The following is a 27,627-nucleotide window of genomic DNA, read 5'->3' as shown; positions in this document are numbered from 1 at the left end:
AAATTCTGGTCGTTTGCAAAACCTGACATTTATACTCTTTATTTTCTTTGCATGCATCTCTCTATCTTTCCCTGTCTCTGTCTCTTCTCTCTCTGTTGTGCCCGACGGGCTTCTCAGGCTTCCTTGAACGGCGAAGGCTGATCTCACCTGCAACACCAGCAGAGAAAGGTAAAAAAAAATGCACTGAGACGGTTGGAAAAGTAAAGGTGCAACCCAGCTGCTGCAGCTAATGTCTACACACTTATGTCTCTTCACTCTCACAGTGAAACAAAGCATCAATTTGATTGAAGTATACTTCTGGTCGAGTGTATATTATCGCGATGCCGAGACAGACGGCAATTATATCATAGAATCCGAGAAAGTTAGGCCAAAGAAGGAAGCCATTCTGCACATCGTGCCTGTGCCGGCCGAAAAATCGGTACCGAGCCTCATCTCACTTTCCAGCGTTTAGTCCCTAATCTTGTCGGTTACGGATCTTCACGTGTATATTGAAGTTTTTATTTTTCAATGCGATGAGGGTTTCCGCCTCTCCCACCCTTTCTGGCAGTGATTTTCCGACCCCCACACCCACCACCCTCTGGATGGAAAAAAAAATTCACTCCCCTCTAATCATTCTACCGATTACCTAAGATTGATGTATCCTGATTATTGACCTCCCTACGAAGGGAAATAGGTCCTTACTATACACTCGATCGAGGCCCGTCATAATGTTAAACACCTCAATTAAATCTCCCAACAGCCTCCTCAGTTCCAAAGCAAACAACCCCAGCTTATCCAATCTAATCTCATAGCTAAAATTCTCAAGTTCTGGCAACATTATCTTAAATCTCCTCTGTACCATCTCTCGTGCAATCACATCTTTCCTGTAATGTGGTGACCACAACTGTACGCAGTATTCTTGCTGTGGGCTAACTATTGTTTTATAAATTTCTAACAGAACCTCCCCTGCTCTTATATTCTATGCCTCGGCTAATAAAGGAGAATATTCTTTATGGCTTCTCAACCACCTTATCTAGCTGTTCTGCTACCTTCTGGGATCTGTGGACATACACTCCAAGGTTTCTCTGTTTATCTGCACCTCTCAGTCTCCTCCCAAGCAATGTAGTTTCAGAGCAACTCATTCTGAAACGTCTTACTTCATAATTCAAGTCGTACAGTCGAAACCAATTTGTTAAACGGAGACTAATATTGGTGACTGGAAATAATTAATGTACAACTTGATATTGCTGTGCACCGGAACAGAAAACGAGATTGGATGGACAGAAGAGGTCTGAAAGGATGGCCGATAGGGTGTGGGAGGCAGCGCACCTTTCAACTGACTCCACGGCTTCAGCATCAGCGGTTTGTTGGTCGAGGGGTGTGATTTTCGCTTGGAGGGTTGTGTTATGTGATACGCGCGCGATCTCAGTTTCAAATCCCGCATGACCCCTCTTCTTTCTGTGCTTTTAGTGAAAAGTCACCAATGTGCTTCCGATATCTTTTCAATGTTGCTGTTGGTGGAATTGAATTATATCCAGAGAATGTTTGAGCTCCAGAGGACAGAGTGCGGAAATTTCCAAGGCACAACACAGGTGAAAAAATAAATGTCTCAATATGATGAGGAGATTGAAGCTGAATGTGAATTTACCCCAGTGCAGTCGGTCTCATTGATATAAGATGACGGGATAGAGAGCGACATGTGCAGATGACGCCAAGATGGGCAGCACTGTAAGCAAAGTAGATGGAAGCAGAACATTACAGAGAGTATTTAATATAATAAATGAATGGGCAAAACTGTGGCAAATGGATTTCAATTTAGGTAAGTGTGAGGTCATCCAACTTGGACCTATAGAGCATTGATCAGAATACGTTCTAACTGGTGAAATGCTCGAAACCGTGGAGTTCCAAAGGGACTTACCGGTCCATATACATAGATCATTAAAATGTCATGGACAGGTACAGAAAATAATCAAAAAGGCTAATGGAAAACTATCTTTTATATCTAAAGGACCAGAATACAAGGTGATAGACATTATGCTACAGCTATACAAAGCTCTGGTTAGACCACACCTGGAGTACTGTGTTCAATTCTGGGCACCGCACCTTAGGAAGGATATTTTGGCCGTGGAGGTAGTGCAGTGTAATTTTGCTAGATTGATACCTGGAATCCAAGGGTTAAATTACGAGGGGAGATTACACAAACTAGGGTTGTATTCCCGGGAATTTAGTAGAATAAGGGCTGATTTGATTGAAGTTTTCAAGATATTACGGGGAACTGTTGGTGTTGATGGAGAGAAACTCTTCCCGCTCGTTCGGATGTCTAGGACTCGGGAACCTGGCCTAAAAATTGGAGTCAGGAATTTCAGGAGTGAAATTAGTTAACACTTCGACAAGCAAAGGGGGGTAGAAGTTTGGATCTCTCTTCTGCAAGCGACAGTGTTAGCTTAATTGTTGATTTTAAACCTGAGACTGATAGATTTGCGGAACCGGCTCGAGTGGCTAAACTCATCTTCCTAATTGGTGCAAAACACGAAACGTTCATGCATTGTCCGCGAATCGAATCCGTGTCAGAGGCCAGAATTCTATCCCAGAGCCACCAATACTCGTGCGTACACGCACTGCATATGTACATTTATGTTACTCTCATAGTGATTGAAAGCAGCAATTTGAGTAAATTATACTTATGGTAGAATGTAAACTATGACGATGTCGAGACAGACGATTATGTTGTTTCAGAGCAATTCATTTTGCATAGTGTTACTTGATAATGCAAGTCTTACATTCAAAGCAAATTTGATAATAAGCGAGAAATATTGTTGATATGAAATGATCAGTGTGGAACCTGATATTGCTCGACATCGTGCATCGTAGAAGAAAGCGGGATTGTATGGACAGAGCCTTCTGAATGGATGGCGGAACGGCTGCATGGCAGCGAAATTTTACAGCGGCTGCACGGCTCTGTTGCTTGTTGATCTTTGGGTCTGAATGTCGCTCAGGAAGTTCGATTTGTTCAAAATTCCGAATGAGCCCTGTTATGTCCCCATTTTTAGTCACAAATCACCAATTGGCTTCTTACATCTTTTCAGCGGTGTGGACTTATCTCCAGCAGAGCATGTTTGAGCACCAGAGGACAGAATGCAGAGGGTTTGTCCACACAACACAAGTAGATGAAATGAAGATAATCTTTCAAGAAGTTGTAGATTGAAGCCGGCACATGAATTTATCACAATTCTGACAATCTCGTGGGTACAGAACAAAAAAGGTAAAGGATGCTGCATTGGCCTGGAAACAAACCCCAGGTTTCCCACCAGCAGGCGAGGGTTCCACCACTGAACCACCAGTGGACACACGGCTGCAGGCAGCACGTGTAACTTTGGATACATGTCTAGAACATGCAATCTGGCAGAGTTCCTGTGATTACCCTGTGCAATCGACTCGACAGCCGCGCGATGCCTTTGTGTTAACTTATACATTAAGCATGGTCGTGAAATTCACTGGGGGTTCGAAACCAGCTTGCACGACAATTGTGAAACAGTCAAATAAATAAGAGCTGTAATTACCAGGCAGTGTTTACTTCTCTCAGAGGTTAAGGGATAATCCAGTCCAATGTTCACCTTTAAGATTTCACGACTTGAGACAGAATTTCAAAAAAACTGCACCTTAAATTCTGCTCAATAACAGAATTTGGAGATTTATGCTATTTTATTTCTTTGCATGCATCTCACTATCGCTGTCTGCGTTTCTTCTCTCTCGGTGTTTACCCCTGATGGACTTATCAGGCTTCCTTGATCGGCCAGGTCTGGAAACTGGGGATGGAAAAGACTGTCGGATCTTCAGTCCAATTGTTGGATTTCGGCGGGATAAGCTTTGCTATTTTCCGTCTCCGTTTTCGGAAAATATAAACCCAGATGGGATTTCACCTCCTCGGGCCCCGTCACCTCCGGGTAATGGGAATGAACCCGATCTAGCACTCGGTCGGAACATCCGTATTCTTATTGCTTAAGTATAAAATTACGGGGTTACAGCTATTTTCAGGACGCATTTTAGAAATTAACACATAACAGATGTATGCGAAAACTAGAAGCACGTGGGATTAAAGGACCAGTGGTAACGTGGGCACCTAATTGGCTCAGGAATGGGAGGCAGAGAGTTGTGGTGAACGGATACCCTTGTACATTATACCCCTCGACCAACGAGCCGCTTGCTCTGAAGGCCCGCAGCCGCTCTAAAATTTCAACATAGTCTTCAGCCGATCGGCTATCCTTTCCAACCGCTTCTGTCCACCCAATCTCGTTTTCTATTCCTATATACAGCAATATCAAGTTGTGCACTATCTATTTCCAGTCACCAATATTAGCCTCTCTTTACTAAATTCGTTTACAATGTACGACTTGTTTTTTCAAATGATACTTTTCAGAATTAGTTAATCTGAAGTTGCATTGGCATCTGTTTCGGCATCGTCAGAGGATACAAGCTCCCATAAGTATATTTTACTCACATTGCTGTTTTCTTTCACTGTGAGGGCGAAGAGACAAAAATGTGGAGACATTAGCTACGAATTTATCAGCTGGGTTGCCCCTTTACTTTTCCGACCGTCTCAGTCTTTTTTACCTTTACCTTTCCCTGCTGGTATTGCAGGTTAGATCAGCCTTTCCCGTTCCAGGAAGCCTGAGAAGTCCATCAGGGGACAACATGGAGACAAGAGACAAGGGACAAGGAGAGATAGAGAGATTCATGTAAATAAAGTCGCTTATAAATGGGTGGTTCTGCAAAGTAGCAGAATTTTAGTTGCAGATTGGGCAAGATTCTTTCTTGTGTATTCGAATTTTGCAAGAGTACATTGGGCACCCAATTAAAAGCGCCGGCCACGCTCGAGTATCATTCATGGTCTGAGAGAGGTAAATGAAGTGAATTAGATCCAGTTCATTCATTTGAGCATTGAACGTATTTTTCATCAATAATTCAGCGGGCAGAATTCAAACCTGCGAAGGAAAACTCCATTTGATCTTGAATTTAACGCTTCAACCACTCGGCGATCGCAGCGTCACATGGCCGTTCTTGCACTGCTGCAGATCAGACTGAGTTGGGTTATCACAGGAGCTCTGTCCCACTGTATGTTCTTTCAGATAAGATTCCAAAAGGACACATGCATTTCCTGATCATGTATGTATTGGTGGTTCAAGGGTCGAATTCTCCCTCACCACCTGAAAGGTTTGATTTCTGACCAATGAGGGATCCTTTTGCCTTCCAACAGCATCCACCGAAAATCGGACCACGTGAAACTTTCTTGGCGCCTCATTGGGCAAATCAGGGTCAGTAAATCACAGTTTCGGAGTTTGGATCGCCTCGCGGGTCGAAGGCGTTGCTTTTCGGTCTCCACCTCTCCTGGAGGCGTGGGTTGGATTCTGAATTCCGGCATTTAATCCTTTACAAATACGGAGATATGTTTTTGTTCCTTTGGCTTTGGTTGATTTTTCTGAGCTGTTGATTTGATGCACCCAGAAAATCAACCCGATATCCGTCCACGGCAGGTTTCTTTTTAAGTAAACCAGCAAGAAATATAAGAACGGATTGTCCTTCACAGCAGCTGCTTCGCACTCGCCTCCAAGTCGCTCCACGACCAGCAGAGAAATCTTGCCTTGGGTTGGCCCGCTCCCTGAATACATTAATTACATTGCTACAATCGACGGTATCAAGTATCAGCAAGTGAACAACAGCAGAACGGAAAACCACAGTAATCATGAATGATGCTGAGAAGAGCCCGAGCCTCTGGAAGACAGATCAGGTTACCGGAAAGAAACAGCCGCCGCGAGCTTTCGGAAGCAGGGAAAGTCTGTCTGTCTGACTGACTGGGAAAAGATTTTTTGCCTGAAAGTGAGTGCGGTTTGAAGTGTTGCAGCTCGAAGGCACTCCCTTCTGGTGAGGAGAGGCAAATGCTCCAGCGAAACAGCCGTGTTCGAGCAGACACAGAAAGCCTTAAGATTTGACAAAGGAAAAGAGGCGTCCTGATCCACAGCGCCAAAATTTTGAGCTGTAAACTTCCGAGAGCGGCCTTGAGCTAATTGCTGCTTGATCGCTCCTGTGAGACGGAATTGAACCAACGATCGTAAAGATCTACTCCTTTGAAGTGTTCTGTTCGACCAGCAAAGCTGTCGGAGGCCGAAAAAAAACGTACCTCTCTTTGGTCATTGTTTAGTGAGCGCCTTTTGATGCCCTCAGACTCGTGGTGTCCCGTGCTCATGACCGAGGCTGACTCGGGACCTGTTCATCTCGCAGCGCTGTGAGAGTGTGAGCTGCTGCTTACTTTCTGCAATCTGAGCCAGTGGTGCAGTAAATAACGTATCTTCTAATGGATTAAAAACATTATAGGTTTGACTCTTACTCGGTTTAAAGGCTTCTGAATTTTTTGTATTACTTTATGACTGACAATGTGTAAAATGATAAAAATTCATCACATGCAAAGAGCAAAAATCTTCTTAAAGTTTTGACTGTCTCTTGATGACCATGTCAGTATCTCCTTCAGTCTGAAATAAAAAGTTACCTGTTGATTAATGCTGTTTCAAACAATGATGCAACGACGAACTGCGATTAATTTGCTTCATGCAGTTAATTCAATAGGTTCTTAATTCTTGTCTGACGTTCATTCCCTGACTGGGAATCGAACCACGTGGCGGTGAAAGCACCGAATTCAAACCACCAGCCCACCGGGGAGTTCTCAACATTCCGCACCAGACACTGTGGAACTGATGACATTTATTTCTCTTTCACTCTTTCGTGATTCATTCAGCTCTGTGTTTATTCTCAGGCCTCTGATCTCTCCATTTCTTTCAGCATTTGATTCCGGATATTCTTGTAGTTAAATATGAATAAGATACCATATCTCACAGCCCCGGTATATTTGCTGTTTCTCTCTGCAGTTCTGTACAAAATCAAACTGTCCGCAGATACCGACAGTCTCTCTCTCTCTCTCACTCCCCACAGAAGCAGCAGGAGATGCCACTTTAAACTGCCAGTTGATTCAAACGATGCCCGATAGACCTGCGTTGTCTTGCAGCTTTCCCAGGAGCGACATTTGATTCGGTGCGTCAATTTAGGGAAATTGAATGATTTTCACCGGCAGCTTGTGGTAGTATATTACCTCACTTTCTATTTCGTGTATATGGCTACTTGCACTTGGTGCTGTCATTGCCTGAACATCACCTTTTGTCCCGATCGTAGTTCGAATAGAAAATGCTGTTTTGTGCGAGCAGCTTGCCTGGCCCGAAAATGACAAGTGGGAAAGGCCTCGTTGGTCAGCTTGTTCGCAGCAAAGAATGTTCAGCGTTACCTTGTGATCGAGTGTTTAGCATTGGGCGCTTTCATCGCCACGACAACAGTTCGATTGGTGTCTGTCTCAACATCTGCCGATTATACGCTCTACCAAAAGTATACTGTACTCAAATTGCTGATTTTTCACTGTGAGGGCGAAGAGACATTAGTGGACATTAGTTATGAATTCATCAGCTGGGTTGCAACTTTACTTCTCCTACCGTCTCAGTCTTCCTTTCTTTACACTTCTCTGCAGATTCGATCATCCTTGGCCGTTTAATAAAGCCTGAGAAGTCCATGAGGTGAAAACACAGAGAGTCAAGAGACAGATTAAAGTATAGAAACAAATGTCAAGTTCTGCGAACGAGCAAGAATTTAACATGGAGCTCGGGAGAGATTCCTTCAAATGTCTTGTAAAAGACGATTGGACACTCGTCTGCTGAAATATCTGTTTGAAGGAAAGAAATGTGGTTGGTTAAATCTCGTTCATATTTATTTGAGCTTCAAACAACATTGAGAAACTGGACCTCGCTCAGAATCAATCGTCAAATATTCCAAAGCGAGAATCAGACCCCAAGCCGAACAAGCCACCGGTAACAAACCACCGGTAATAAACCACTGCAGCCACTGCCCAATTAAGTGCCAGCCGCAGCCGATCGGTTATCCTTTCAGACCTCTTCTATCCATCCAATCACGTTTTCTATTCCGATGAAGAGAAATGTCGAGTTGCACACCAACTATTTCCTCCGTTCTCTTTCGCAAACATATCACTGAACAAAACTTCACAAGTCACCCTGGAAAAATAATTCAGTTCAACATCATTAGCTTCCGAAGGACCTGCGAGGACAGACTGACCAAACCTGCGTTCAGTCGTGAAGCTTGTGGGTGTGTTTTCACCCGAAGGGAGAGAGGCAGGCCTGTGACACAGAGCGAAGGCAGGAACTCAGAAATGTGGCCATTCAGGGCCATAAATGGGCAGACAGTCAGTCACAGTCATTGATTCCGACAGACAGCCCGGTTGTCGTTCAATCAGTCGGGGAGCGAGGCCTGCAGCCAGCAAACTAAAAGCCTGAGAAGAAGACAGAGACCCAATCAGACGGATAAACAGACAGACAGATAGACAGACAGACATCTGACTCAACGTCAAAACGCAGCGTGATCGAATCACGTTGCGGTGATATCATTTTCACAGCAGCTCAGGGTCCTGCCCACAGGTTTGATAGCGGGGCAGTGTTTTCGGGATCGGCTGTTCATTGTTAGTAAAATAATATTGATCGGAATTTAATTTGTTACATTAAAGTGCTCTTTGTTTGTTAATTTTGATCTACATCCTCGACAGTATATACAGAAACAAGTAACAATGTTTAAGGGATGTGGTTTATTCAATATTCGTTGTAAAACCCTGTCAGCTGATGTAAAAATAAACACAAACTACCCAACACGCGGGTAAGCCCATAAAGCTAAGCTGTCTACATGGCCGGTTAGCTCAGTTCGTTAGAGCGTGGTGCTAATAACGCCAAGGTCACGGGTTCGATCCCCGTACGGACCATAAGGTTCCTATTGCAATATTTTGGTAACTTTTAAAAGTTTGGCAGACTTGAGAAACAAGCGAATCCACACAAAATGTCATGAGGTCAATTTTTTGGAGTAACATCCATTAATATGTTTTCTGATCTATCTTTTTGAGGTCCAAAGTGGACGGCCTCAAACTTGCTTACGTTGAAATCCATTTGCCGCAGTTTTGCCCATTCACTTAATCTCGTGATATCTCTCTGTAATCTCATTCTTCCATCCACACTGCTTATAATTCTGTCTATCTTTGTGTCATCGGCAAACTTGGATATGTGGTTCTCGATCCCGTCATCTAATATCAATGAGACCGCCTAAATTGGGGTAAATTCACATTCAGCTTCAATCTCCACATCATCTTGAGACATTTTATTTACTCCGTGTGTGTTGCGCCTTGGAAACTTCTGCACTTTGTCCTCTGGAGCTCAAATATAATTCAATTCGAACAACTGCAAAGATGTCAGAATCCAATTGGTGACTTTTCACTAAAAAGCAGTGAGATAACAGGGCTCGTCCGGGATTTGAACCCGGGACCTCTCGCATATTCCATTAGAAAAACGCCCAAAGCGAGAATCATACCCCTAGACCAACGAGCCGCTTGCTAGAAAGCCCTGCAGCCGGTCTAAAATTTCACCATAGTCTTCAGCCGATCGGCTGTCCTTTCCAACCGCTTCTGTCCACCCAATCTCGTTTTCTATTCCAAAATGCAGCAATATCAAGTTGTACACGACCTATTTCCAGTCACCAATATTAGCCTCTCTTTACTAAATTCGTTTACAATGTACGACTTGTTTTTTCAAACAATACTTTTCAGAATTAGTTAATCTGAAGCTACATTGGCATCTGTCTCGGCATCGTCAGAGCATACAAGCTACCATAAGTATATTTTACTCACATTGCTGTTTTCTTTCACTGTGAGGGCGAAGAGACAAATATGTGGAGACATTAGCTACGAATTTATCAGCTGGGTTGCACCTTTACTTTTCCGACCGTCTCAGTCTTTTTTTCCTTTACCTTTCCCTGCTGGTGTTGCAGGTTAGATCAGCCTTTACCGTTCCAGGAAGCCTGAGAAGTCCATCAGCGGACAACATAGAGACAAGAGGCAAGGAGAGATAGAGAGATTCATGTAAATAAAGTCGCTTATAAATGGGTGGTTCTGCAAAGTAGCAGAATTTTAGTTGCAGATTGGGCAAGATTCTTTCTTGTGTATTTGAATTTTGCAAGAGTACATTGGGCACCCAATTAAAAGCGCCGGCCACGCTCGAGTATCTCTCATGCTCTGAGAGAGATAAATGAAGTGAGTTAGATCCAGTTCATTTATTTGAGCATTGAACGGATCTTTAAACAATAATTCAGCGAGCAGAAATCAAACCTGCGAAGGAAAACTCCATTTGATATTGAATTTAACGCTTCAACCACTCGGCGATCGCAGCGGCACATGGCAGTACTTACATGGCTGTAGATGCTACTTTAAACTGCCAGTTGCTTCAAACGATGCCCGATAGACCGGCGTTGTCTTGTAGCTTTCCCAGCAGCTTCATTTGATTCGGTGGGTCAAGTTTGGGAAATTGAATGATTTTCACCGGCAGCTTGTGGTAGTATATTACCTCATTTTCATTACCGGTAATGAACCACTGCAGCCACTGCAGAATTCGGTGCCACCCACAGCCGATCGGCCATCCTTTCAGACCTCTTATATCCATCCAATCACGTTTTCTATTCCGATGTAGAGAAATGTCGAGTTGCACACTAACTATTTCCTCCGTTCTCTTTCGCAAACATATCACTGAACAAAACTTCACAAGTCACTCAGGAAAAATAATTCAGTTCAAAATCATTCGCTTCCGAAGGACCTGCGAGGACAGACTGACCAAACCTGCGTTCAGTCGTGAAGCTTGTGGGTGTGTTGTGATCCGAAGGGACAGAGACAGGCCTGCGACACGGAGCGAAGGCAGGAACTCAGAAATGTGGCCATAAATGGGCAGACAGTCAGTCACAGTCATTGATTCTGACACACGGCCCGGCAGTTGTTCAGTCAGTCGGGGAGCGAGGCCTGCAGCCAGCAAACAAAAAGCCTGGCCTGAGAATAAGGCAGAGACCCAATCAGACGGATAGACAGACAGACATCTGACTCAACGTCGAAACGCAGCGTGATCGAATCAAGTTGCGGTGATATCATTTTCACAGTCGCTCAGGGTCCTGCCCACAGGTTTTATAGCGGGGCAGTGTTTTTTGGATGGTCTGTTCATTGTGAGTAAAATATTATTGAGCGGAATTTAATTTGTTACATTAAAGTGCTCTTTGTTTGTTAATTTTGATCTACATCCTCGACAGTATATACAGAAACAAGTAACAATGTTTAAGGGATGTGGTTTATTCAATATTCGTTGCAAAACCCTGTCAGCTGGTGTAAAAATAAACACAAACTACCCAACACGCGGGTAAGCCCATAAAGCTAAACTACATACATGGCCGGTTAGCTCAGTTGGTTAGAGCGTGGTGCTAATAACGCCAAGGCCGCGGGTTCGATCCCCGTACGGGCCATAAGGTTCCTATTGCAATGCGTTGGTAACTTTTAAAAGTTTGGCAGACTTTGGAAACAAGCGAATCCACACAAAATGTCATGAGGTCAATTTTTTGGAGTAACATCCATTAATATGTTTTCTGATCTATCTTTTTGAGGTCCAAAGTGGACGGCCTCAAACTTGCTTACGTTGAAATGCATTTGCCGCAGTTTTGCCCATTCACTTAATCGAGTAATATCTCTCTGTAATCTCATTCTTCCATCCACACTGCTTATAATTCTGTCTATCTTTGTGTCATCGGCAAACTTGGATATGTGTTTCTCGATCTCGTCATCTAATATCAATGAGACCGCCTAAATTGGGGTAAATTCACATTCAGCTTCAATCTCCACATCATCTTGAGACATTTTATTTACTCCGTGTGTGTTGCGCCTTGGAAACTTCTGCACTTTGTCCTCTGGAGCTCAAATATAATTCAATTCGAACAACTGCAAAGATGTCAGAATCCAATTGGTGACTTTTCACTAAAAAGCAGTGAGATAACAGGGCTCGTCTGGGATTTGAACCCAGGACCTCTCGCATATTCTATTAGAAAAACGCCCTAAGCGAGAACCATACCCGTAGACCAACGAGCCGCTTGCTAGAAAGTCCTGCAGCCGGTCTAAAATTTCACCATAGTCTTCAGCCGATCGGCTATCCTTTCCAACCGCTTCTGTCCACCCAATCTCGTTTTCTATTCCTATATACAGCAATATCAAGTTGTACACGACCTATTTCCATTCACAATATTAGCCTCTCTTTACTAAATTCGTTTACAATGTACGACTTGTTTTTTCAAATAATACTTTTCAGAATTAGTTAATCTGAAGCTACATTGGCATCTGTCTCGGCATCGTCAGAGTATACAAGCTACCATAAGTATATTTTACTCACATTGCTGTTTCCTTTCACTGTGAGGGCGAAGAGACAAAAATGTGGAGACATTAGCTACGAATTTATCAGCTGGGTTGCACCTTTACTTTTCCCACCGTCTCAGTCTTTTTTTCCTTTACCTTTCCCTGCTGGTGTTGCAGGTTAGATCAGCCTTTACCGTTCCAGGAAGCCTGAGAAGTCCATCAGGGGACAACATAGAGACAAGAGACAAGGAGAGATGGAGAGATTCGTGCAAATAAAGTCGCTTATAAATGGGTGGTTCTGCAAAGTAGCAGAATTTTAGTTGCAGATTGGGCAAGATTCTTTCTTGTGTATTTGAATTTTGCAAGAGTACATTGGGCACCCAATTAAAAGCGCCGGCCACGCTCGAGTATCTCTCATGCTCTGAGAGAGATAAATGAAGTGAGTTAGATCCAGTTCATTCATTTGAGCATTGAACGGATCTTTAAACAATAATTCAGCGAGCAGAAATCAAACCTGCGAAGGAAAACTCCATTTGATGCTGAATTTAACGCTTCAACCACTCGGCGATCGCAGCGGCACATGGCAGTACTTGCATGGCTGTAGATGCCACTTTAAACTGCCAGTTGCTTCAAACGATGCCCGATAGACCGGCGTTGTCTTGTAGCTTTCCCAGGAGCTTCATTTGATTCGGTGGGTCAAGTTTGGGAAATTGAATGATTTTCAGCGGCAGCTTGTGGTAGTATATTACCTCATTTTCATTACCGGTAATGAACCACTGCAGCCACTGCAGAATTCGGTGCCACCCACAGCCGATCGGCCATCCTTTCAGACCTCTTCTATCCATCCAATCACGTTTTCTATTCCGATGTAGAGAAATGTCGAGTTGCACACTTACTATTTCCTCTGTTCTCTTTCGCAAACATATCACTGAACAAAACTTCACAAGTCACTCAGGAAAAATAATTCAGTTCAAAATCATTAGCTTCCGAAGGACCTGCGAGGACAGACTGACCAAACCTGCATTCAGTCGTGAAGCTTGTGGGTGTGTTGTGATCCGAAGGGACAGAGACAGGCCTGCGACACAGAGCGATGGCAGGAATTCAGAAATGTGGCCATAAATGGGCAGACAGTCAGTCACAGTCATTGATTCTGACACACGGCCCGGTAGTTGTTCAGTCAGTCGGGGAGCGAGGCCTGCAGCCAGCAAACAAAAAGCCTGGCCTGAGAATAAGGCAGAGACCCAATCAGGCGGATAGACAGACAGACATCTGACACAACGTCGAAACGCAGCGTGATCGAATCACGTTGCGGTGATATCATTTTCACAGCAGCTCAGGGTCCTGCCCACAGGTTTTATAGCGGGGCAGTGTTTTATGGATGGGCTGTTCATTGTTGGTAAAATAATATTGATCGGAATTTAATTTGTTACATTAAAGTGCTCTTTGTTTGTTAATTTTGATCTACATCCTCGACAGTATATACAGAAACAAGTAACAATGTTTAAGGGATGTGATTTATTCAATATTCGTTGTAAAACCCTGTCAGCTGGTGTAAAAATAAACACAAACTACCCAACACGCGGGTAAGCCCATAAAGCTAAGATGTATACATGGCCGGTTAGCTCAGTTGGTTAGAGCGTGGTACTAATAACGCCAAGGTCGCGGCTTCGATACCCGTACGGGCCATAAGGTTCCTATTGCAATATTTTGGTAACTTTTAAAAGTTTGGCAGACTTCAGAAACAAGCGAATCCACACAAAATGTCATGTGGTCAATTTTTTGGAGTAACATCCATCAATATGTTTTCTGATCTATCTTTTTGAGGTACAAAGTGGACGGCCTCAAACTTGCTTACGTTGAAATCCATTTTCCGCAGTTTTGCCCATTCACTTAATCTAGTGATATCTCTCTGTAATCTCATTCTTCCATCCAAACTGCTAAGAATTCTGTCTATCTTTGTGTCATCGGCAAACTTGGATATGTGGTTCTCGATCCCGTCATCTAATATCAATGAGACCGCCTAAATTGGGGTAAATTCACATTCAGCTTCAATCTCCACATCATCTTGAGACATTTTATTTACTCCGTGTGTGTTGCGCCTTGGAAACTTCTGCACTTTGTCCTCTGGAGCTCAAATATAATTCAATTCGAACAACTGCAAAGATGTCAGAATCCAATTGGTGACTTTTCACTAAAAAGCAGTGAGATAACAGGGCTCGTCCGGGATTTGAACCCGGGACCTCTCGCATATTCCATGAGAAAAACGCCCAAAGCGAGCATCACAACCCGAAATCAACGAGCCGCTTGAGAGAAAGCCTTGGAGCCAGTCTAAAATTTCACCATCGTCTTCAGCCGATCGGCTATCCTTTCCAACCGCTTCTGTCCACCCAATCTCGTTTTCTATTCCTATATACAGCAATATCAAGTTGTACACTACCTATTTACAGTCACCAATATTAGCCTCTCTTTACTAAATTCGTTTACAATGTACGACTTGTTTTTTCAAATAATACTTTTCAGAATTAGTTAATCTGAAGCGACATTGGCATCTGTCTCGGCATCGTCAGAGTATACAAGCTACCATAAGTATATTTTACTCACATTGCTGTTTTCTTTCTCTGTGAGGGCGAAGAGACAAAAATGTGGAGACATTAGCTACGAATTTATCAGCTGGGTTGCACCTTTACTTTTCCGACCGTCTCAGTCTTTTTTTCCTTTACCTTTCCCTGCTGGTGTTGCAGGTTCGATCAGCCTTGACCGTTCCAAGAAGCCTGAGAAGTCCATCAGGGGACTACATCGAGACAAGAGACAAGGAGAGATAGAGAGATTCATGTAAATAAAGTCGCTTATAAATGGGTGGTTCTGCAAAGTAGCAGAATTTTAGTTGCAGATTGGGCAAGATTCTTTCTTGTGTATTTGAATTTTGCAAGAGTACATTGGGCACCGAATTAAAAGTGCCGGCCACGCTCGAGTATCTCTCATGCTCTGAGAGAGATAAATGAAGTGAGTTAGATCCAGTTCATTCGTTTGAGCATTGAACGGATCTTTAAACAATAATTCAGCGAGCAGAAATCAAACCTGCGAAGGAAAACTCCATTTGATCTAGAATTTAACGCTTCAACCACTCGGCGATCGCAGCGGCACATGGCAGTACTTGCATGGCTGTAGATGCTACTTTACACTGCCAGTTGCTTCAAACGATGCCCGATAGACCGCCGTTGTCTTGTAGCTTTCCCAGGAGCTTCATTTGATTCGGTGGGTCAAGTTTGGGAAATTGAACGATTTGCACCGGCAGCTTGTGGTAGTATATTACCTCATTTTCATTACCGGTCATGAACCACTGCAGCCACTGCAGAATTCGGTGCCACCCACGGCCGATCGGCCATCCTTTCAGACCTCTTCTATCCATCCAATCACGTTTTCTATTCCGATGTAGAGAAATGTCGAGTTGCACACTAACTATTTCCTCCGTTCTCTTTCGCAAACAAATCACTGAACCAAACTTCACAAGTCACTCAGGAAAAATAATTCAGATCAAAATCATTAGCTTCCGAAGGACCTGCGAGGACAGACTGACCAAACCTGCGTTCAGTCGTGAAGCTTGTGGGTGTGTTGTGATCCGAAGGGACAGAGACAGGCCTGCGACACAGAGCGAAGGCAGGAACTCAGAAATGTGGCCATAAATGGGCAGACAGTCAGTCACAGTCATTGATTCTGACACACGGCCCGGCAGTTGTTCAGTCAGTCGGGGAGCGAGGCCTGCAGCCAGCAAACAAAAAGCCTGGCCTGAGAATAAGGCAGAGACCCAATCAGGCGGATAAACAGACAGACAGATAGACAGACAGACATCTGACTCAACGTCAAAACGCAGCGTGATCGAATCACGTTGCGGTGATATCATTTTCACAGTAGCTCAGGGTCCTGCCCACAGGTTTTATAGCGGGGCAGTGCTTTATGGATGGGCTGTTCATTGTTCGTAAAATAATATTGATCGGATTTTAATTTGTTACATTAAAGTGCTCTTTGTTTGTTAATTTTGATCTACATCCTCGACAATGTGTACAGAAATAAGTAACAATGTTCAAGGGATGTGGTGTCATCAACATTCGTCCAAAAACCCTGTCAGCCGGTGTAAAAATAAACACAAACTGCCCAACACGTGGGTAAGCCCATAAATCTAAAATGTATACATGGCTGGTTAGCTCAGTTGGTTGGAGCTTGGTGATAATAACGCCAAGGTCGCGGGTTCGATCCCCGTACGGGCCATAAGGTTCCTATAGCAATATTTTGGTAACTTTTAAAAGTTTAGCAGACTTTCCAAACAAGCGAATCCACACAAAATGTCATGAGGTAACTTTTTTGGAGTAACATCCATTAATATGTTTTCTGATCTATCATTTTGAGGTCCAAAGTGGACAGCCTCAAACTTGCTTACATTGAAATCCATTTGCCGCAGTTTTGCCCATTCACTTAATCTGGTAATATCTCTCTGCAATCTCATTCTTCCATCCACACTGCTTATAATTCTGTCTATCTTTGTGTCATCGGCAAACTTGAATATGTGGTTCTCGATCCCGTCATCTAATATCAATGAGACCGCCTAAATTGGGGTAAATTCACATTCAGCTTCAATCTCCACATCATCTTGAGACATTTTCTTTGCTCCGTGTGTGTTGCGCCTTGGAAACTTCTGCACTTTGTCCTCTGGAGCTCAAATATAATTCAATTCGAACAACTGCAAAGATGTCAGAATCCAATTGGTGACTTTTCACTAAAAAGCAATGAGATAACAGGGCCATTCAATTCGAACAACTGCAAAGATGTCAGAATCCAATTGTTGACTTTTCACTAAAAAGCAATGAGATAACAGGGCTCGTGCGGGATTTGAACCCGGGACCTCTCGCATATTCCATTAGAAAAACGCCCAAAGCGAGAATCATACCCCGAGACCAAAGAACCGCTTGTTAGAAAGCCCTGCATCCGGTCTAAAATTTCACCATAGTCTTCAGCCGATCGGCTGTCCTTTCCAACCGCTTCTGTCCACCCAATCTCGTTTTCTATTCCGAAATACAGCAATATCAAGTTGTGCACTACCTATTTCCAGTCACCAATATTAGCCTCTCTTTACTAAATTCGTTTACAATGTACGACTTGTTTTTTCAAATAATACTTTTCAGAATTAGTTAATCTGAAGCTGCATTGGCATCTGTCTCGGCATCGTCAGAGTATACAAGCTACCATCAGTATATTTTGCTCACATTGCTGTTTTATTTCACTGTGAGGGCGAAGAGACAAAAATGTGGAGACATTAGCTACGAATTTATCAGCTGAGTTGCACCTTTACTTTTCCGACCGTCTCAGTCTTTTTTTCCTTTACCTTTCCCTGCTGGTGTTGCAGGTTAGATCAGCCTTTACCGTTCCAGGAAGCCTGAGAAGTCCATCGGGGGACAACATAGAGACAAGGAGAGATAGAGAGATTCATGTAAATAAAGTCGCTTATAAATGGGTGGTTCTGCAAAGTAGCAGAATTTTAGTTGCAGATTGGGCAAGATTCTTTCTTGTGTATTTGAATTTTGCAAGAGTACATTGGGCACACAATTAAAAGCGCCGGCCACGCTCGAGTATCTCTCATGCTCTGAGAGAGATACATGAAGTGAATTAGATCCAGTTCATTCATTTGAGCATTGAACGGATCTTTAAACAATAATTCAGCGAGCAGAAATCAAACCTGCGAAGGAAAACTCCATTTGATCTTGAATTTAACGCTTCAACCACTCGTCGATCGCAGCGGCACATGGCAGTACTTGCATGGCTGTAGATGCCACTTTAAACTGCCAGTTGCTTCAAACGATGCCCGATAGACCGGCGTTGTCTTGTAGCTTTCCCAGGAGCTTCATTTGATTCAGTGGGTCAAGTTTGGGAAATTGAACGATTTGCACCGGCAGCTTGTGGTAGTATATTACCTCATTTTCATTACCGGTAATGAACCACTGCAGCCACTGCAGAATTCGGTGCCACCCACAGCCGATCGGCCATCCTTTCAGACCTCTTCTATCCATCCAATCACGTTTTCTATTCCGATGTAGAGAAATGTCGAGTTGCACACTAACAATTTCCTCCGTTCTCTTTCGCAAACATATCACTGAACCAAACTTCACAAGTCACTCAGGAAAAATAATTCAGTTCAAGATCATTAGCTTCCGAAGGACCTGCGAGGACAGACTGACCAAACCTGCGTTCAGTCGTGAAGCTTGTGGGTGTGTTGTGATCCGAAGGGACAGAGACAGGCCTGCGACACAGAGCGAAGGCAGGAACTCAGAAATGTGGCCATAAATGGGCAGACAGTCAGTCACAGTCATTGATTCTGACACACGGCCCGGGAGTTGTTCAGTCAGTCGGGGAGCGAGGCCTGCAGCCAGTAACCAAAAAGCCTGGCCTGAGAATAAGGCAGAGACCCAATCAGACGGATAAACAGACAGACAGATAGACAGACAGACATCTGACTCAATGTCAAAACGCAGCGTGATCGAATCACGTTGCGGTGATATCATTTTCACAGGAGCTCAGGGTCCTGCCCACAGGTTTTATCGCGGGGCAGTGTTTTATGGATGGGCTGTTCATTGTTAGTAAAATAATATTGATCGGAATTTAATTTGTTACATTAAAGTGCTCTTTGTTTGTTAATTTTTATCTACATCCTCGACAGTATACACAGAAATAAGTAACAATGTTTAAGGGATGTGCTTTATTCAATATTCGTTGTGAAACCCTGTCAGCTGGTGTAAAAATAAACACAAACTACCCAACACGCGGGTAAGCCCATAAAGCTAAGATGTATACATGGCCGGTTAGCTCAGTTGGTTAGAGCGTGGTGTTAATAACGCCAAGGTCGCGGGCTCGATCCTCGTACGGGCCTTAAGGATCCTATTGCAATATTTTGGTAACTTTTAAAAATTTGGCAGACTTTCGAAACAAGCGAATCCACACAAAATGTCATGAGGTCAATTTTTTGGAGTAACATCCATTAATATGTTTTCTGATCTATCTTTTTGAGGTCCAAAGTGGACGGCCTCAAACTTGCTTACGTTGAATTCCATTGGCGCAGTTTTGCCCATTCACTTAATCTAGTAATATCTCTCTGTAATCTCATTCTTCCATCCACACAGCTTATAATTCTGTCTATCTTTGTGTCATCGGCAAACTTGAATATGTGTTTCTCGATCCCGTCATCTCATATCAATGAGACCGCCTAAATTTGGGTAAATTCACATTCAGCTTCAATCTCCACATCATCTTGAGACATTTTATTTCCTCAGTGTGTGTTGCGCCTTGGAAACTTCTGCACTTTGTCCTCTGGAGCTCAAATATAATTCAATTCGAACAACTGCAAAGATGTCAGAATCCAATTGGTGACTTTGCACTAAAAAGCAGTGAGATCATCGCGCTCGTCCCGGATTTGAACCCGGGAGCTCTCGCATATTCCATGAGAAAAAACGCCCAAAGCGAGAATCATACCCCGAGAAAGCCCTGCAGCCGGTTTAAAATTTCACCATAGTCTTCAGCCGATCGGCTATCCTTTCCAACCGCTTCTGTCCACCCAATCTCGTTTTCTATTCCTGCATACAGCAATATCAAGTTGTACACTACCTATTTCCAGTCACCAATATTAGCCTCTCTTTACTAAATTCGTTTACAAAGTACGACTTGTTTTTTCAAATAATACTTTTCAGAATTAGTTAATCTGAAGCTACATTGGCATCTGTCTCGGCATCGTCAGAGTGCACAAGCTACCATAAGTATATTTTACTCACATTGCTGTTTCCTTTCACTGTGAGGACGAAGAGACAAAAATGTGGAGACATTAGCTGCGAATTTATCAGCTGGGTTGGACCTTTACTTTTCCGACCGTCTCAGTCTTTTTTTCCTTCACCTTTGCCTGCTGGTGTTGCAGGTGAGATCAGCCTTCACCGTTCCAGGAAGCCTGAGAAGTCCATCAGGGGACAACATCGAGACAAGAGACAAGGAGAGATAGAGAGATTCATGTAAATAAAGTCGCTTATAAATGGGTGGTTCTGCAAAGTAGCAGAATTTTAGTTGCAGATTGGGCAAGATTCTTTCTTGTGTATTTGAATTTTGCAAGAGTACATTGGGCACCCAATTAAAAGCGCCGGCCACGCTCGAGTATCTCTCATGCTCTGAGAGAGATAAATGAAGTGAGTTAGATCCAGTTCATTCATTTGAGCATTGAACGGATCTTTAAACAATAATTCAGCGAGCAGAAATCAAACCTGCGAAGGAAAACTCCATTTGATCTTGAATTTAACGCTTCAACCACTCGTCGATCGCAGCGGCACATGGCAGTACTTGCATGGCTGTAGATGCCACTTTAAACTGCCAGTTGCTTCAAACGATGCCCGATAGACCGGCGTTGTCTTGTAGCTTTCCCAGCAGCTTCATTTGATTCGGTGGGTCAAGTTTGGGAAATTGAATGATTTTCACCGGCAGCTTGTGGTAGTATATTACCTCATTTTCATTACCGGTAATGAACCACTGCACCCACTGCAGAATTCGGTGCCACCCACAGCCGATCGGCCATCCTTTCAGACCTCTTCTATCCATCCAATCACGTTTTCTATTCCGATGTAGAGAAATGGCGAATTGCACACTAACTGTTTCCTCCGTTCTCTTTCGCAAACATATCACTGAACAAAACTTCACAAGACACTCAGGAAAAATAATTCAGTTCAAAATCATTAGCTTCCGAAGGACCTGCGAGGACAGACTGACCAAACCTGCGTTCAGTCGTGAAGCTTGTGGGTGTGTTGTGATCCGAAGGGACAGAGACAGGCCTGCGACACAGAGCGAAGGCAGGAACTCAGAAATGTGGCGATCAATGGGCAGACAGTCAGTCACAGTCATTGATTCTGACACACGGCCCGGCAGTTGTTCAGTCAGTCGGGGAGCGAGGCCTGCAGCCAGCAAACAAAAAGCCTGGCCTGAGAATAAGGCAGAGACCCAATCAGACGGATAAACAGACAGACAGATAGACAGACAGACATCTGACTCAACGTCAAAACGCAGCGTGATCGAATCACGTTGCGGTGATATCATTTTCACAGCAGCTCAGGGTCCTGCCCACAGGTTTTATAGCGGGGCAGTGTTTTATGGATGGGCTGTTCATTGTTTGTAAAATAATATTGATCGGAATTTAATTTGTGACATTAAAGTGCTCTTTGTTTGTTAATTTTGATCTACATCATCGACAATGTATGCAGAAACAAGTAACAATGTTTCAGGGATGTGGTGCAATCAACATTCGTCCAAAAACCCTGTCAGCCGGTGTAAAAATAAACACAAACTACCCAACACGTGGGTCAGCCCATAAAGGTAAGATGTATAAATGGCCGGTTAGTTCAGTTGGTTAGAGCGTGGTGCTAATAACGCCAAGGTCGCGGGTTCGATCCCCGTACGGGCCATAACGTTCCTGTTGCAATATTTTGATAACTTTTAAATGTTTGGCAGACTTCAGAAACAATCGAATCCGCACAAAATGTCATGAGGTTAATTTTTCGGAGCAACATCCATTAATATGTTTTCTGATCTATCTTTTTGAGGTCCAAAGTGGACGGCCTCAAACTTGCTTACGTTGAAATCCATTTGCCGCAGTTTTGCCCATTCACTTAATCTGATAATATCTCTCTGTCATCTCATTTTTCCATCTGCACTGCTTATAATTCTGTCTATCTTTGTGTCACCTCTCTCTATGTTGGCGGAATCCATAATGAGGGGTTTTAATCTTGAAATTGGAGACAGACCAATCAGGCAAGAAATCAGGAATTTCTTTAGCAAACAAAATACGGCGGAAAGCTGGAACTCTCTCGGCCAAAAGGATGTGGATTGTGGCTCAATTCAAATTTTCAAGACTGATATTGATAGATCATTTCTCGGTTTGGGTTCCAAGGGATATGTGTCCAAGGCGGGGAAGGAGAGTTGAGTTGCAGATCACGTCATGATCGAATTGAATGGCACAGCAGGAAGAGGGGCTGAATGGCCCTCTCCTGTTCCGATGTTCCTTTTCAGCTCAGCGTGGTGCTGAATGACGTGCAAAAGGCATCAGACTGACACCAGAATGAAAATCAGGTGCACAGAAGGAGAAACCCTGAGATTGCAGAACGAACTGAACCCCTGCAGCAAAGCCAACAGCTGTCTCTCTACAATAATAGAATGGGAAGAATTTTAGCAACAAGCCCGGCTAGCTCAGTCGGTAGAGCGTGAGACTCTTAATCTCAGGGTCGTGGGTTCGAGCCCCACGTTGGGCGATTTGTGTTCTATTTTTCACAATGGGTAATAACATTTTCAAATTGCAACCTCTTTTCTCGAGTTCATGAAAATCCAGTTAAAAACAAGACACAACACTGAACTGTGTGAAATGAAACCTTGAGCGTTGCCAAATATCCAGTCCCTCCCGATTCTACCTTCTCATTCCCTCCAGATGGGACACGGCAGATTATCGGTTCAATCGGCTTCATTTATTGCTGTGATCAAAAATGTTGAATGTTCGAAATTGTAATATTTAGAAGATGACATCTCTGGATCCATTCGCCTCTCTGATACATCCTGAGCCCCCCTTACCCTCTTTGATTCTCGCTGAGCTCCTTAACTTCTCTGATACACTCTGTCTCTGACCTCAGAGAGTCCATGATCATCTTTGAACCTTGTCAGCGTTCTTTACCTTCTCTCATACCCACTGAGTGCCCCTTGCACAGATCTGCCCTGAGCCCCCTTACACTCTCTCAGACTCGGCAGTCCTTCCCCTCTCTCAGTTCTTAATGTACTCTCCGATGCCCTCTGACAGTCCCTTCCCTTCTCTGAGCCCCCTGACACTTTCTGATGACATCTGACTATCCCTTCCCCGCTCTGAGATCCCCTTACACTCTCTGATACCCTCTGACAGTCCCTTCCCCTCTCTGAGATCCCCTTGCCCCGATGGATCGCCACTGAGAAGCCATTAGGCTCCCTGATACATTCTCAGAAACCATTACCCTCCCTGATATCCAAGGGCGATGTAATTTTACAGGTGGATCGACCGGTCTGTGTTAAGGATGAGATCCAGAATTTGTTCGGTCGCTGCTGCTTCGGAGACTCGGAATCTGAGAGCTCTTTCGGCGATCGGTACCGATCTGCTACTATAAACTGGGTGTGGGTGTATGAGCGCGCTGTTGCTTTATAAACCGAATGAGTTTATATATGAGAGCGATGTTTATATGTGAACTGTGGGTGTAAAAATATGAGTGCGATGTTTATATATGAACTGTGGGTGAGTATATATGAATGCGATGTTTATATGTGAAATGTGAGTGAGTATAAATGAGCCACAGCAATGTGGTCGATTCTTAATTGCCCTCTGAAAAGACCTAGCAAGCCACTCAGTTGTAAAATCTCGCTAATAAAAGTCATAATAAGAATAAAACCGGAAGGACCACCCGGCATCGGACCACTCGGCACCGGACACGACAAAGGCAAACCAAGCCCAGTCGACCCTGCAAAGTCCTCCTCACTAACATCTGGGGACTTGTGCCAAAATTGGGAGAGCTGACCCACTGACTAGTCAAGCAACAGCCTGACATAGCCATACTTACAGAATCATACCTTTCAGCCAACGTCCCAGATTCTTCCATCACCATCCCTGTGCATGTCCTGTCCCACCGGCAGGACAGACCGACCAGAGGTGGCGGTGCAGTGATATACAGTCAGGAGGGAGTGGCCCTGGGAGTCCTCAACATTGACTCTGGACCCCATGAAATCTCATGGCATCAGGTCAAACAAGTGCAAGAAAAGCTCCTGCAGATTACCACCAACCGCCCTCCCTCAGCTGATGTATCAATCCTCCTCCATGTTGAACATCACTTGGGGGAAGCACTGAGGGTAGCAAGGGCACAGGATGTACTCTAGATGGAGGACTTCAATGTCCATCACCAAGAGTGGCTCGGTCGTATCACTGCTGACTGAGCTGGCCGAGGCCCGAAGGACATAGCTGCCAGACTGGAACTGCGGCAGATGGTGAGAGAAGCAACACGAGGGAAAAAGTTACTTGACCTCGTCGTCACCAATCTACCTGTCGCAAATGCATCTGTCCATGACAGTATTGGTAGGAGTGACCACCGCACAGTCCTCGTGGAGACGAAGTCCCGTCTTCGCACTGAGGATACCATCCAACGTGTTGTGTGGCACTATCAGCGTGCTAAATGGGATAGATTCAGAACAGGTCTAGCAGCTCAAAGCTGGGCATCCATGAGGTGCTGTGGGCCATCAGCAGCAGCAGAATTGTATTCCAGCATAATCTGTAATATCTTGGCCCGGCATATTCCTCACTCTACCATTAATAAACAAGCCAGGGGATCAACCCTGGTTCAATGTGGAGTGCAGAAGAGCATGCCAGGAACAGCATCAGGCGTATCTAAAAATTAGGTGCCAACCTGGTGAAGCTCCAATTCAGGACTACATGAAAGCTAAACAGCGGAAGCAACATGCCATAGACAGAGCTAAGCGAATCCACAACCAACGGATCAGATCAAAGCTCTGCAGTCCTGCCACATCCAGTCGTGAATGGTGGTGGACAATTAAACAACTAACGGGAGGAGGAGGCTGTGTAAACATCCCCATCCTCAATGAGGGCAGAATCCAGCACGTGAGTGCAAAAGACAAGGCTGAAGCGTTTGCAACCATCTTCAGGAAGAAGTGCCAAGTGGATGATCCATCTCAGCTTCCTCCCGATATCTCCACCATCACAGAAGCCAGTCTTCAGCCAATTCGAATCACTCCACTTGATATCAAGAAACGGCTGAGTGCACTGGATACAGCAAAGGCAATGGGCACCGACAAAATCCCGGCTGTAGTGCTGAAGACTTGTGCTCCAGAACGAGCTGCGCCTCTCGCCAAACTGTTCCAGTACAGCTACAACACTGGCATCTACCCGACAACGAGGAAAATTGCCCAGGTATGTCCTGTCCACAAAAAGCAGGACAAATCCAATCCGGCCAATTACCGCCCCATCAGTCTACTCTCAATCATCAACAAAGTGATGGAACGTGTCGTCGACAGTGCTATCAAGCGGCACTTACTCACCAATAACCTGCTCACCGATGCTCTGTTTGGTTTCCGCCAGGGCTACTCGGCTCCAGACCTCATTACAGCCTTGGTCCAAACATGGAAAAAAGAGCTGAATTCCAGAGGTGAGGTGAGAGTGAATGCCCCTGACAACAAGGCAGCATTTGAGCGAGTGTGGCACCAAGGAGCTCCAGTAAAATTGAAGTCAATGGGAATCAGGGGGAAAACTCTCCAGTGGCTGGAGTCATACTTAGCAAAAAGGAAGATAATAATGGTTGTTGGAGGCCAAACATCTCAGCCCCAGGACATTGCTGCAGGAGTTCCTCAGGGCAGTGTCCTAGGCCCAACCATCTTCAGCTCCTTCATCAATGACCTTCCCTCCATCATAAGGTCAGAAATGGGGATGTTCGCTGATGATTGCAAAGTGTTCAGTTCCATTCGCAACCCCTCAAATAACGAAGCAGTCTGAGCCGGCATGTAGCAAGACCTGGACAACATCCAGGCTTGGGCTCATAAGTGGCAAGTAACATTGGCGCCAGACAAGGGCCAGGCAATGACCATCTCCTATAAGAGACAGTCTAACCACCTCCCCTTGACATTCAAAGGCATTACCATCGCCGAATCCCCCACCATCAACATCCTGGGTCTCACCATTGACCAGAAACTTAACTGTACCAGCCATATCAATACTGTGGCTGCAAGAGCAGGTCAGATATTCTGCGGCGAGTTACTCACATCCTGACCCCCCAAAGCCTTTCTACCATCCACAAGTTACAAGTCAGGAGTGTGATGGAATACTCTCCACTCGCCTGGATGAGTGCAGCTCCAACAACACATAAGAAGCTCGACACCATCCAGGACAAAGCAGCCCGCTTGATTGGCACCCCATCCACCACCGTAAACATTCACTCCCTTCACCACCGGCGCACCGTGGCTGCAGTGTTTACCATCCACAGGATGCAGTGCAGCAACTCGCCAAGGCTTCTTCGACAGCACCTCCCAAACCCGCGACCTCTACCACCTAGAAGGACAAGGGCAGCAGGCACATGGGAACAACACCACCTGCACGTTCCCCTCCGAGTCACACACCATCCCGACTTGGAAATATATCGCCGTTCCTTCATCGTCGCTGGGTCAAAATCCTGGAACTCCCTTCCTAACCGCACTATGGGAGAAGCTTCACCGCACGGACTGCAGCAGTTCTGGAAGGCCAATTAGGCATGGGCAATAAATGCTGGCCTCGCCAGCGACGCCCACATCGCATGCACGAATAAAAAAAATGCGATTTTTATATATAAGCTGTGGGTGACTATCAATGAATGCGATATTTATATATGAGCTGTGGGTGAGTGTATATGAATGCAATGTTTATATATGAACTGTGGGTGTTTATATATGCGTGCGATGTTTATATATGAAATGTGGGTATGTATATATGAGTGCGATGTTGATATATGGACTGTGGATTTGTATATGTGGGTGCGATGTTTATATATGAACTGTCGGTGTATATATAGGTGTGCGATGTTTAAATATGAACTGTGTGTGAGTGTGTATGAGTGAGATGTTTATATCCGAACAGTAGATGTGTATATATGAGTGCAGTATTGACATATGAACTGTGGGTGTGCATATATGAGTGCGATGTTTATCTATGAACTGTGGGTGTGTATATATGAGTGTGATATTTATATATGAACTGTGGGTGTGTATATATGAGTGTGATATTTATATATGAACTGTGGGTGTGCATATATGAGTGTGATGTTTATATATGAACTGTGAGTGTGTATATATAAGTTCGATGTTTATATATGAACTGTTGTTATGTGCATGAGTGCGGTGTTTGTATCTTGAACAGTGGATGTGAATATATGAGTGTGGTGTTTATCTATGGACTGTGGTTGGGTATATATGAGTGTGATGTTTATATATGAGGTGCAGTAATAAACAGCAAGGCGTCGCTGGTGTGATATTTTCTTGCAAGACAATGGCGAAAAATTGCATTTGCTTTGGTGTCCCAACAGCTCAGTCGCGGTTGCATTAGACTGAAAACTTAAAGGTCTTTGGTGTAACCCAGTGTTTGGCAGTTTTTGGTTATTTAGTTTCTTCTTCTTTGGGTCGATTCTCGCATTTATTTGCAGTGAAATTTTATCCCCGCCACTGAAGGATTGGGGATGGAACAGAGAGACATCAACGATGGGAAATATTTATATCGTCTGCATTTGGTTTTTATTTCTCTG

The 27,627-nt window shown here is 44.2% G+C and overlaps 8 non-coding genes across 8 annotated transcripts; 7 read left to right on the top strand and 1 right to left on the bottom strand.

Annotated features, from left to right (window-relative positions):
- The first annotated feature begins 8,762 nt into the window (after positions 1–8,762).
- Positions 8,763–8,836, top strand: trnai-aau (transfer RNA isoleucine (anticodon AAU)). The gene has a single exon. It is a non-coding gene; the product is annotated as a tRNA-Ile (tRNA).
- Positions 8,837–9,362: 526 nt separating this feature from the next.
- trnap-ugg (transfer RNA proline (anticodon UGG)) lies at positions 9,363–9,452 on the bottom strand. Its single transcript is given in 2 exon segments — positions 9,363–9,398; positions 9,417–9,452. It is a non-coding gene; the product is annotated as a tRNA-Pro (tRNA).
- Positions 9,453–11,326: 1,874 nt separating this feature from the next.
- trnai-aau (transfer RNA isoleucine (anticodon AAU)) lies at positions 11,327–11,400 on the top strand. Its single transcript has one exon. It is a non-coding gene; the product is annotated as a tRNA-Ile (tRNA).
- Positions 11,401–13,889: 2,489 nt separating this feature from the next.
- On the top strand, positions 13,890–13,963 carry trnai-aau (transfer RNA isoleucine (anticodon AAU)). The gene has a single exon. It is a non-coding gene; the product is annotated as a tRNA-Ile (tRNA).
- A 2,506-nt stretch (positions 13,964–16,469) lies between these two features.
- trnai-aau (transfer RNA isoleucine (anticodon AAU)) lies at positions 16,470–16,543 on the top strand. The gene has a single exon. It is a non-coding gene; the product is annotated as a tRNA-Ile (tRNA).
- A 2,576-nt stretch (positions 16,544–19,119) lies between these two features.
- On the top strand, positions 19,120–19,193 carry trnai-aau (transfer RNA isoleucine (anticodon AAU)). The gene has a single exon. It is a non-coding gene; the product is annotated as a tRNA-Ile (tRNA).
- A 2,486-nt stretch (positions 19,194–21,679) lies between these two features.
- Positions 21,680–21,753, top strand: trnai-aau (transfer RNA isoleucine (anticodon AAU)). The gene has a single exon. It is a non-coding gene; the product is annotated as a tRNA-Ile (tRNA).
- A 770-nt stretch (positions 21,754–22,523) lies between these two features.
- Positions 22,524–22,596, top strand: trnak-cuu (transfer RNA lysine (anticodon CUU)). Its single transcript has one exon. It is a non-coding gene; the product is annotated as a tRNA-Lys (tRNA).
- The last annotated feature ends 5,031 nt before the right edge of the window (positions 22,597–27,627 follow it).

This window comes from Heptranchias perlo, chromosome 20, assembly GCF_035084215.1.
Source record: "Heptranchias perlo isolate sHepPer1 chromosome 20, sHepPer1.hap1, whole genome shotgun sequence".
Classification (NCBI taxonomy): Eukaryota; Metazoa; Chordata; class Chondrichthyes; order Hexanchiformes; family Hexanchidae; genus Heptranchias; species Heptranchias perlo.
The sequence above is the reverse complement of the archived record's forward strand: the minus strand, read 5'-3'. Positions and strand labels throughout refer to the sequence as shown.